This window comes from Pituophis catenifer, unplaced genomic scaffold, assembly GCF_029215685.1.
Source record: "Pituophis catenifer annectens isolate HBS135680 unplaced genomic scaffold, rPitCat1.0.hap2 SCAF_11, whole genome shotgun sequence".
NCBI lineage: Eukaryota > Metazoa > Chordata > Lepidosauria > Squamata > Colubridae > Pituophis > Pituophis catenifer.
The window spans coordinates 14,938,045-14,951,151 of NW_027256891.1; positions in this window are offsets into that span (position 1 = coordinate 14,938,045).

Genomic DNA, 13,107 nt, shown 5'->3' on the forward strand with positions numbered 1-13,107 from the left:
TGTCCCAGCTTCTGCCAACCTAGCAGTTCAAAAGCACATAAAAAATGTAAGTAGAAAAATAGGGACCACCTTTGGTGGGAAGGTAACAGCGTTCTGTGCGCCTTTGGCATTGAGTCATGCCGGCCACATGACCACGGAGACGTCTTCGGATAGTGCTGGCTCTTTGGCTTTGAAATGGAGATAAGCACCGCCCCCTAGAGTCGGGAACGACTAGCACATATGTGCGAGGGGAACCTTTACTTTTACCTTTACCTTTTATAGTTACTACATATTCATTTTACATTTTCGAGCAAATCAACTGAATCTGCTTTTCACACACCTACTGAAACAGTAATTTTTGGGTATTCACACTTGTCCAAATTTTGCAAATATTATTTGCAAGTTACATTAAAAAAAAAAAACTTTATTTTAGGATTTGCCGCATAGAAAAAAGCCTTAAAAATACTTACAAAAATTATGCAAGGCATTGAAACCTTGATTTAATAGACTATTCCGGGAGAGGACGTCCATTAAATCTGAAAGTCTGTTCTATCCAAATCTACATCATGCATAATTTACCTTAGTCTGCTTGCATAATTACATCATATACATTTAGTTAATAGTATTAGAATTATACCCCACATATTGGATCTCAAAAGCTGTCTATTTAATGCTCCTCATTACCTATAGGAGGTGACCAGGCTGAGCCCGAGAGAGGGGTCAAACGTGTCATAAATCCCTGTGCACCCCCCAAGAGATCTAAGCCAGCTCACCTTGAATGCCTTTCTTATCTCCCGCTCATTTCCCTTGACTGTTAGTTGGCCAGATTCTTGTAGAGAGCTTAAGCTTGCAGTAAAGCTTTATGCTCATTTGAACTGCCCAAATCTCCTGATTTACCTGGTGCTTGACATTGCCTTCCACTTTTAACTGGAGCCAATGCTCCATCTAAAAATAGGATGTCACTGAACATCATGAAGTCCAATAGACATCATAGCTTCAATTTTTGAAAAGCTCCAAGAAGGGTTAATAAAAAGCAATATTGTTAAAATTGAAACAACTCGTTTCAAAATCCAGCCCATACTGCAGAGCAAATGTGATCGTTTTAAAAGATAAGTCATCTTAGCATTTTTTTTTCTCCTCCTCAAAAGCCCAAGCTACTACATTTGTATTAGCTTGGTGAACACTTCATTGATTTCCTCATTTGCCCTTGCAAGAATAGTTTTAAATGTCAAAGTACCTGGCAAATGAGATTTAAGGAATTAAGTAACTCCCGAGACTGAATCTGTTGTAAAGTTGTTATTAGCTAGTGCCTGATAAATATTGAGTAACCAAAGCATCAGACTTTCATATCTCAAGCCGGTGTGATGTGCTGTGCACTGGTAAGTAATGTCACATTTGAAGGATATATAGAAAGTTAATTCATTGAAGAAATGTCTAATTTAAGAATCCTGGCTAGGTGATGTGGTCTAAATAAGATGTCCAACCAAGTTAGTAAAGGTAAAGTAAAGGTAAAGGTTCTCCTTGCACATATGTGCTAGTCATTCCCAACTCTAGGGGGCGGTGCTCATCTCCGTTTCAAAGCCAAAGAGCCAGCGCTGTCCGAAGACGTCTCGGTGGTCATGTGGCCGGCATGGCTAAACGCCAAAGGGGCACGGAACGCTGTTACCTTCCCACCAAAGGTGGTCCCTATTTTCCTACTTGCATTTTTTACCTGCTTTCGAACTTCTAGGTTGGCAGAAGCTGGGACAAGTAATGGGAGCTCACCCATTACGCAGCACTAGGGATTCGAACCGCTGAACTGCCGACCTTTTGATCGACAAGCTCAGCATCTTAGCCACTGAGCCACTGCGTCCCCTAACCAAGTTACAACTTTCAAATATCTAGAAATGGTCCTCCAGGCATCTGACAGCTACACCGCTTATAGAAAAACCATGCTTGTATTATCTTCGCGGTCAATTCCATAACCATAAAGGTTCCAAGCACAATGCAATATGTTTCGATCAAACATCTGGTGCCTTTTTCATCCCAGAAACTATACAACTCTACTCAACCAGAGTAATTCCTCAATTATCATATGGTGGCCAGATAGAACCATACCGTAATGGTGCCACTTTAGAGACAGTTCAGTCTAAATTCTTAGAGAAAGTATTCCGGGTCCCTAGAAGCTCCCAGATATCTGAGAAGCTAAGAAGAAAAGCTGCACTGCTAAAAAAATAAAAACAATTAGGAGGCCAGCCTTTCTGCGTCTTTCGTTTTAAAAATATGTTTTACCAGGTTGGCCTGATTCAACATATACTAGGCAATAACTCCATCACACATTGGAGAGTAATAATGGAAAACAAACTCCATTAATTAGGATTGTCTTGGGAAACCCTACACATGCTAGTCTATAATCAGGCAGGCAGAAAGATAAACTCATATATTAGATGCAGAATGACAAAATAGCTCAGCCTCTTTATCTAAGCATCTTCTCTTAAGCAGCTCTGCCTCTGGAAACCAGAAAGTTACCTCAACTATAAAACAATGCCTGAATATTTGATGGTTCCTCACCCTGGCCAGCTGTGCCTACTGGAAGGGAAATTCAGAAGAGTCCATTATAATGACAAATTATGTCCCTGTAGATCATAGAGAGGGACGCGGTGGCTCAGTGGCTGCTGAGCTTGTCGATTGAAAGGTCGGCAGTTCAGCGGTTTGAATCCCTAGCACCGCATAATGGAGTGAGCTCCCTTTACTTGTCCCAGCTTCTGCCAACCTAGCAGTTCGAAAGCAGGTAAAAAATGCAAGTAGAAAAATAGGGACCACCTTTGGTGGGAAGGTAACAGCGTTCTGTGCACCTTTGGCGTTGAGTCATGCCGGCCACATGACCATGGAGACGTCTTTGGACAGCGCTGACTCTTCAGCTTTGAAACAGAGATGAGCACCGCCCCCTAGAGTCGGAAACGACTAGCACATATTTGCAAGGGGAACCTTTACCTTTATACAAGGTCAGAGAAATTTACATATGCTGGATAGAATGCAATCCTGACAGCCTAGAATGCTAGTTCATTCTGTTCAGGGCTTGTACATCTATCCTTGGTGCATCACAGGAGGGAACTAGCTTTACACCAATTAGCTGGTGGCACTTGAATTGCTGGCTTCTGCATTCCACACACAAGAATGTAGCTAGGTTCCCCCTCCCCCCACTGAAGTGGTACCTGTTTATCTACTTACAATATTTTCTGCTTTCAAACTGCCAGGTGGACAGGCGCTAGGGATTGAGTGACAGGAACTCACTCTGTCTCACATCGCACATATGTGCTAGTCGTTCCCGACTCTAGGGGGTGGTGCTCATCTCCGTTTCAAAGCCGAAGAGCCAGCGCTGTCCGAAGACGTCTCCATGATCATGTGGCCGGCATGACTCAATGCCAAAGGCACACAGAACGCTGTTACCTTCCCACCAAAGGTGGTCCCTATTTTCCTACTTGCATTTTTTACCTGCTTTCGAACTGCTAGGTTGGCAGAAGCTGGGACAAATAATGGGAGCTCACCCCCTTACGCGGCACTAGGGATTTGAACCACTGAGCTGCCGACCTTTCGATCGACATATGCTAAATAATGTGTTGGAATGACCCTCAAAATGCTGAGGAAAATGCCGTCATAAAGAAGAAAACTAAGCTGTATGTTCTTGCTAATTCTTATTAGCTTCTGCTTGCACTAATTAATAACAAACTACAAATCGTGGTAATGTTTAATCAAGAACAGAGCTACTTCTAACTGTCAAGTTACCTTTATCCCAAACAATTTAAACAAAGTTCACATCGTCTGTATTAATGAGTTGATGGTTAGGCTAAGTACACGTGAAAGCCATAAGGAGCTATAAAGTTCAGGAACTGGCACAAAAGAAAGATCAATTTGCTAGTATCCAAATTACCAGCAAGCCAAGTGACCCATAACTGGTCTCCTATTACTATTATTGCAAACGGTAACACGATGCAATGGAACTTCACCTGATACAATCTTGAAAGTAGGAGACTGACTGAGCAGCTGATTACAAAAGAAGAAAAATAAGGTTGGAGTTGAGGCTGTTGACCTTTCTCCATTTCCTTGCCAAATCCATCGTAGCCACGTTTGTTATTTGTCCCATTTAGGTAAAGGTAAAGGTTCTCCTCGCACATATGTGCTAGTCGTTCTGGACTCTAGGGGGCAGTGCTCATCTCCGTTTCAAAGCCGGAGAGCCAGCGCTGTCCAAAGACGTCTCCATGGTCATGTGGTCGGCATGACTCAACGCCAAAGGTGCACGGAACGCTGTTCCCTTCCCACCAAAGGTGGTCCCTATTTTTCCACTTGCATTTTTTACCTGCTTTCGAACTGCTAGGTTGGCAGAAGCTGGGACAAGTAACGGGAGCTCACTCTGTTACGCGGCGCTAGGGATTCGAACCGCTTTAACTGCCGACCTTCTGATCGACAAGCTCAGTGTCTTAGCCACTGAGTACCCCTACGTAATTGGAGTTTAGTAAAAAGTGTTAGCTTTGACCTACCTGGAAGTTGGTCAGTTTTGAAACCAAGATCTCCATAATTGATTTGAAGTAGGGGTCTCCAAACTTGGCGGCTTTAAGACTTCAACTCCCAGAATTCCCCAGCCAACATGGCTGACTTGGACAATTCTGGGAATTCAATTAGACAAGTCTTAAGGTTGCCAAGATTGAACCAAGATTTGAGTTAAAGCGTCCCCCAGTCAGAGGTGAAATCCAGCAGGTTCTGATAGGTTCTGGAGAACCGGTAGCGGAAATAATGAGCAGTTTGGAGAATCGGCAGCAGAAATTTTGAGTAGTTCGGAGAACCGGCAAATACCACCTCTGGCTGGCCCCAGAGTGGGGTGGGAATGGAGTTTTTGCAATATCCTTCCCCCAGGAGTGGGGAGGGAATGGAGATTTTGCAGTATTCTTCCCCTGCCATGCCCAAGCCACGCCCACCAAGCCATACCCTGCCCACCAAGGCACACCAGGGGTGGGTTCTAAATTTTTTTACTACCGGTTCTGTGGGCGTGGCTTATTTTGTGGGTGTGGCTTGGAGGTCATGTGACTAGGTGGGCGTGGCTAGCTGGTCACAGTCATTTCTGGAAGGTCCTTGCACTTATGACCTGTCCTCGCACTTACGACCCGACTCATTTGTTTGCTTTTAACACTGATCAGCTGTAGGATGGCCCTTTGAAGCCCTGCGGCAAGAGTTTAAACAGTTTTTTTCCCTCTAGTCATCAGCTGGGACTCAGGAGGCAGCAATAGATTGGGGGTGGGACCAAATAAAAGGTAAGAATAACGTGGGGGGTGGGGGGGGGAGAACCAGTTCGGTGACGTCATATCGTCACCGCTACCGGCTCGGCCGAACCGGACCGACCGGGAGGAACCCACCACTGAGGCACGCCCACAGAACATGTAGTAAAAAAAATGTGGATTTCACCACAGCTCCTGAGAATGTAGGTACAGCAGATGATTTTTCAAACCCAATGGAGAATTGTTGAACTTAAGGCTTCCTTAAAACTAACAGGTTATTTGGGTGTAAAATCCTACCAGTACTAGGAATTTTCTTTAGATAGTCTAAAGTGCTGCAGCTGACTGAGGTTCTTCAGGGTGTGGCTGTGAAACCTACAATTTCTACTAGTTAATTTTGAAAAGGTCTTTGAATTCACTTCATGAGCCTCATGTTTCTTGGTCTCTCGGATGCATCTCCTGATTTCTGGAAGCTGCTTAGACTCTGAGTTGGTTTGCTGTAGGATGATGGATCCTGGCTTGTTTTCTGTCTGTGCTTCCAGCTGACTGTGAGTATCTAAATATACATATACATGGACATATACATATAGACATACACATACACTACTATCACATACACACATATATAGTAAGAAAGCTTGTATTTTGCAGATCAAAGTCTCAGGGTTTAACCTCCAACATCATGCTCTTGGGAAAGTCTTCAGGCTGAAATCTTAAAATAAGATAAGGTAACAGTAATAGAGTTGGAGGGACCTTTGAGGTCATTTAGTCCAACTCCCTGCTCACGCAGGAGACCTGTACTAGGGATTCGAACCACCGAACTGCCAACCTTTCTGATTGATAAACTCAGCATCTTAGCCACTGAGCCACCTAGTCAGGCATTCTTGAAGACTTTGATGCTAAGCAGTAACAATAAACAAGCTTTGTGGGATCAAAAAAGCAATTTCCCATTTGGGCCACTACAGTATCTTATCTGAATTGGGAGTATTGTAATCATAGCTGTCCTGTATGTTTAAAGAGGGCCATGAAAAATCAACATAATTTTTAGGTAAGCTTCTCCTCAGCCATATTTGACTTCCAGCGTATCCCAAGTTTGTTTGTTTTTTTAAATTTGATTTATATGCCGCCCTTCTCCAGAGACTCAGGGCGGCTTACAATGCGCTAAGCAATAGCCTTCATCCTTTTGTATATTTATACAAAGTCAGTTTATTGCCCCCATAATCTGGGTCCTCAATTTACCTACCTTAGAAAGGATGGAAGGCTGAGTCAACCTTGAGCCTGGTGAGATTCGAACTTACAGTAATTGCAGGCAGCTGGTGTTAATCACAATGCTATCAGTCTGCTGAGCCACCAGGCCTGTTCCATTTACTCCACAATGAATTAGAAATGGTTGTGATTTTCTGGTTTGGATTTTGTTCTCCTAGTCTACCCTGCAGCTAAGAGATTTTAATCTATTAAAATACTAAAATTAGAATAATAAAATAATAAAATTAAGAATGTGTTGCAGCTGCCAAAAAAGCCAACACAGTTCTAGGCTGCATAAACAGAGGGATAAAGAATCAAGATCACGTGAAGTGTTAAATGCCTTGGGAACGCCACACTTGGAATTCTGCATCCAGTTTTGGTCGCCACGATGTAAAAAAGATGTGGAGACTCTAGAAAGAGTGCAGAGAAGAGCAACAAAGATGATTAGGGGACTGGAGGCTAAAACGTATGAAGAACGGTTGCAGGAACTGGGTATGTCTAGTTTAATGAAAAGAAGGACTAGGGGAGACATGATAGCAGTGTTGCAATATCTCAGGAGCTGCCCCAAAGAAGAGGCAGTCAAGCTATTCTCCAAAGCACCTGAGGGTAGGACAAGAAGCAATGGGTGGAAACTCATCAAGGAGAGAAGCAATTTAGAACTAAGAAATTTCCTGACAGTTAGAACAATTAACCAGTGGAACAACTTGCCTCCAGAAGTTGTGAATGCTCCAACACTGGAAATTTTTAAGAAGATGTTGGATAACCATTTGTCTGAAGTGGTGTAGGGTTTCCTGCCTAAGCAGGGGGTTGGACTAGAAGACCTCCAAGGTTCTTTCCAACTCTGTTATTCTATTCCAGGGGTGTCAAACTTGATTTCATTGAGGACTACAGTAGGGTTGTGTCTGACCTTGATGGCTGGGGTGGACATGGACAGGGTGGGCATGGCCAGCATGATGTCACTCATGTCGGAGGCATCTGTGGTGGCCCAAGCGCTCTGTCAACGAAAATAGGCTCCCGAGCTCTGTTTTCAGCCACAATAGCCTCTTTCCGCCCTCTGCCAGTGAAAACGGACCGGGGGGCGGGCGGGCGGGCACATGCAAGCTCCTGAGCTCCATTTTTATTGGCAGAGACACCACGGGCTAGTCCTTTGCTGTTTCTAGAGCAGCCGTGCGGGCCAGATCTAAGCACCCCGTGGGCTGGATCTGGCCCCCATGCCTTGAGTTTGACGCCCCTGTTCTATTCTGTTCTACTAACTACGTTGGAATCTTCTAGCTTTTTCAGGAACACTAAATACTACCCTTTGCAGTCCAAATCTACTTTCCATTGCAGCCTCTGAAAGCTACCGTGTTTCCCCAAAAATATGACCGGCTCTTATATTAATTTTTGCTCCAAAAGATGCATTAGGGCTTATTTTCTGGTTAGATCTTATTTTGGGGGGAAATACGATACTAAATGCATCCACCTGGCTGACAATCTTAACTAGGGCTTATTTTGGGGGTAGGGCTTATATTACGGGCATCCTGAAAAATCATGCTAGGACTTATTTTCCGGTTGGGTCTTATTTTTGGGGAAACAGGGTATATGCACTTGCTTCTCTATGCAGCTGCAAATCGTTTCCCTTCTAAAAACAAAAATGGAAAAAAAAAAAGGAAAGGAAATGCCCTCTTTTAAATGGTTGACCCTGCTTTTAATTAGATCTAGCAAATAGCAAATGTGGGAGCAACTTAAAGAAAAAATTAGAAATCGCAGAACGTTAACGAGGATGAAAACAATAATTCAGTCAAGAATAACACCGTTGAACCCATAAACAGTTTTAAAGCCGTTTATTTCGATTTGTGTGTGGGAGGACCGCTGTGGCTCGGGCATCCCATAATCTGGGCAGCAAAGGAAGAAAGATGGATGGCCCAGTCTTTCCGCCTTGCGAACGGTAAGAACCAAAACACAACTGTGTGGCAACTTGTGTGTGCAAATTGCACCGTCTCGATGCACTTTTATCTCGTCCCGTCCCCCAACATAAAAGCCTTCGCTGTCTATTTACAGGGCCTCACTGAATAAATATGTGATGAATCATCCATTGGCATTTTCTTCCTTGAACCATTAAACAATTAAAACCCCACATACACACATCTACAGAAGCTATCGGTTATTATTTCAAATGGAAAAATTAATTGTAAATAACTGGAAGTCAATTAAGGCAGGGTTCTGTCGGGTAATGCAAATCTTTTATAGTTTTGCTTCAGTTAACTGCCTCATTAATGATTTATAGATGCGTACGCAGCTGTGGGATCCACAGCATTATCTAATGCACTTTGAGGATAATTACATATGAAAAGAGACACGCAGTGTGGCGGAGGCCTCTCTGAAATAACTTCCCTGCTGTTGGTTCGACTGTATTAAAATGAACAATCATTAGAAGAAGATTAGGAGGTTGTTATCATGGTTGAAGGTTCCACCATTTCTATCTCTCTGTAGACTAGGTAAAGGTAAAGGTTCCCCTCGCACATATGTGCTAGTCGTTCCCGGCTCTAGGGGGCGGTGCTCATCTCCGTTTCAAAGCCAAAGAACCAGCACTGTCAGAAGACGTCTCCGTGGTCATGTGGCCGGCATGACTCAACACCAAAGGCGCACAGAACGCTGTTACCTTCCCACCAAAGGTGGTCTCTATTTTTCTACTTGCATTTATTACGTGCTCTCGAACTGCTAGGTTGGCAGAAGCTGGGACAAGTAACGGGAACTCACTCCATTACACAGCACTAGGGATTCGAACTGCTGAACTGCCAACCTTTCGATCGACAAGGACTCAGCGTCTTAGCCACTAGGAAGTGGGGGTGGGGGGAAAATAGCTGTCTTCCAACCAGCACTGGACTAACATTGTAGAGGATAGTCCTTCTAAGTGGGAATGGTCTACCCCACTCGCTCCAGCAGAAGGGGCTTACTATGGACACCATTGGTCCAGGGATTTTGGCTGGTGGGATCTAGGAGAAGAGCCTTTTCTGCCTTGACTTCTGCCCACTGGAACGTCCTGCCACTGGAGGTGAGATCCACCACCAACCACCCTTTTAGCTTTCTGGAAGGACCTCTGTTGGTCGGCTTGGGGCACCAGTGGGGGTGCTGTAGGATGGAAGCAGTTGGACATGGCTACTCTAGTGAAGAGAAGGACTAGGGGAGACATGATAGCAGTCTTCCAATATTTGAGGGGCTGCCACAGAGAGGAGCGGGTCAAGCTATTTTCCAAAGCACCCGAAGGCCAGACAAGGAATAATGGATGAAACCGAACAAGGAGAGATTCAACCTGGAAATAAGGAGATATTTCCTGACAGTGAGAGCAATCAACCCATGGAACAGAAGTTGCCTTCAGAAGTTGTGGAAGCTTCACCACTGGAAGCTTTCAAGAAGAGACTGGACTGCCATCTGTCGGAAATGGTATAGGGTCTGCTTGGGCAGCGGGTTGGACTAGATGACCTACAAGGTTATTCCTTGTCTGGCCTTCGGGCGCTATTTTGTTCATGGTGATGTTGCTGGGTTCCAAATCCCCTTTACATTTTCTTGAATGATGGGCAGAAACACTGGTGACCATTCCATCATGTCCTTTATCAAGTAGGGGAAGATAAAGAGGGGGGCAAATGAGTTGTGGACTAAAAGATGCTTCCTTCTTCTCATTTGCTGTTTTTATCACGTATGTCATTTCACTAGCATCCCATTTCATAAACATGGGCGTCTGTTTGTTTTTTTTTCATTTGTCCTTCCTATTATCAGTTGCAGATGAACCCAGAGTAAAAATCTTTTAATCAGCAAGGTTAAAGATCTTTCACACCCAGGTTTCTCTGTGCAAAAAATTTATACTCACTAAATACACCTTGGGAGGTCAAACAGGCAAAAAATAAAATTGAAGAACTCAACTAGATTCAGTTTGAAAGGATAGCAGCAAGATGTTTCTCCAGGTTGCCTTTTGCTACCTCCTTGGCAGTAATGCGATATGAATATTTTAAGGCAAGAAAAACAAAACGAACAAAATGCACGGGTACAGTATATGTGGTACCTCGCTCAATAGTAGCAACTGCGAGAGGGATCTTGGAGTCCTAGTGGACAACCATTTAAATATGAGCCAGCCGTGTGCAGCAGCTGCCAAAAAAGCCAACACAGTTCTGGGCTGCATAAACAGAGGGATAGAATCAAGATCACGTGAAGTGTTAATACCACTTTATAATACCTTGGTAAGGCCACACTTGGAATACTGCATCCAGTTTTGGTCACCATGATGTAAAAAAGATGCTGAGACTCTAGAAAGAGTGCAGAGAAGAGCAACAAAGATGATTAGGGGACTGGAGGCTAAAACATATGAAGAATGGTTGCAGGAACTGGGTATGCCTAGTCTAGTGAAGAGAAGGAGTAGGGGAGATATGATAGCAGTGTTGCAGTATCTCAGGGGCTGCCACAAAGAAGAGGGAGTCAAGCTATTCTCCAAAGCACCTGAGGTCAGGACAAGAAGCAATGGGTGGAAACTAATCAAGGAGAGAAGCTCCTTAGTTCTAAGGAGAAATTTCCTGACAGTTAGAACAATTAATCAGTGGAACAACTTGCCTCCAGAAGTTGTGAATGCTCCAACACTGGAAGCTTTTAAGAAGATGTTAAGAAGATAATCATTTGTCTGAAGTGATGTAGGGTTTCCTGCCTAAACAGGGGGTTGGACTAGAAGACCTCCCAGGTCCTTTCCAACTCGGTTATTGTATTTCTATTTCTAAGTTATATATATTTAGACCCTGGAATCTTAAACTATCCTGTCTGTAGCAATTGAAATTAAAGCATTGTTGACAGATGGCTATCCAAGCCCTTCACCATCTAGTAAAGGACAGTCCACCATGCTGTTAGATCATTAGTTCTGTCAAATTGTTCTTACTATCTAAGTGACATTTTTTTCCTATCATTTCACTATTACTTGCCTTCCAAATATGTCTGCTTGAACTTTCCTACTTTTTAAAAAAACTTGTTTATAATATAAAATACAAAAAATACAAAAACAAATAGTAGGAAAAATAGGGGAGGGAAAGGAGAAGGGAAGAGTGTAGAAAAGAAGGGGAAAAGAAAGAAAAAGGCCTTGACTTCTGACTACCTTTGGTGCTGTAGAATAAGATAATAACATCAAACCAGGGGTGAGATCCAGCAGGTTCTGACAAGTTCTGGAGAACTGGTAGCGGAAATTTTGAGTAGTTTGGAGAACCAGCAATTACCACCTCTGGCTGGCCCCAGAATGGGGAGGAAATGGAGATTTTGCAATATCCCTCCCCCAGGAGTGGGGAGGGAATGGAGATTTTGCAGTATCCTTCCCCTGCCACGCCCACCAAGACATGCCCACCAAGCCATGCCCACAGAACCGGTAGCAAAAAAAATTGGATTTCACCACTGCATCAAACCTCAACTTTTTACTTTTACCTAGTCCTATAAACTAGCCATTTCTATATCAACAAATCTATCTAATCGGTAAAACCCAAAATCAAAGTTTCTGCCAACTCTGAATCAAATCAAACCGGCTGAAGCCATCTTTTGCTGCTTCATAGTGGCCATGTAATATGAGGGGAGGATGAGGGGGAAATAGCTAGATTATCTCGTAGACATAATAAAGAGCTCTCCCGTGGGAACCAAGGTCGTCCCAACAGGTGGCAGTTGGAGGAGAAACAGACATGACCAAGGAGCCCGCCAACTGTTTTGATTGGACAGTGAGAGAAATTTTTACTGTTTCATTATATTGTAAGCGCGGGAACTTTTTAGAGTAAGTTTTCACTAGTTGTGCCAGAGATGGTATTCAGCAGGTTCTGACCAGTTCTGGAGAACCTGTAGCGGAAATTTTGAGTAGTTTGGAGAACTGGTAAATACCACCTCTGACTGTCCCCGCCCCCATCAATTCTCTGCCTCAGCTGATCGGGAGGATATGGGGATTTTGCAGTAACCTTCCGCTGGAGTGGGGAGGGAATGGAGATTTTACAGTATCCTTCCCCTGCCACGCCCACCAAGCCACACCCACATGCCATGCCACGCGCACCAAGCCACACCCACAGAACCGGTAGTAAAATTTTTTGAACCCCACCACTTTGTTGTGCAGATATGATCTATCCAATAAACATGTTCTCTGAGGAACCTTCCTGCCTCAGAGTTTTGATTTCTTTGGATGCATTACTCGGAACACTGACAGTTTCATTTTTTTCCCCACCTCAAGCACAAAGTCCAGAAGTGGTTTCCAAGTAGAAACAAAAGGGTTTTTTTTCTTTTATCAAAGCAGACAATTTAGCTATCTCTGCTAACTCCAACTCTTTAATTTTCCTCCTTGTAGTAGCATTGAGTGGTTAATGAAGGCAGCTTGCAAATTGAAAGCAGTGGTAAAATAAATTAGGGGAAACTCTCATTGTGCCAGCAGAACATGGAAAGACCTAAAGCAGAACCCAGCACTGGGCCCCACTAAAGACTTTGCAATTGTTCCAATATGGCAGATGCTGTTGCTTATCTCAACCACATCGTGACACCAAATAATAGATGGCTTAGTCATTCATGTCTGTTTTTATCCTCTTAGCTTCGCTGGGGCCCCTTGAACATGGTGTGATGTGAATTCCCTGCCCTTGCAAGTGACAATGTTCATTTCTTTTAT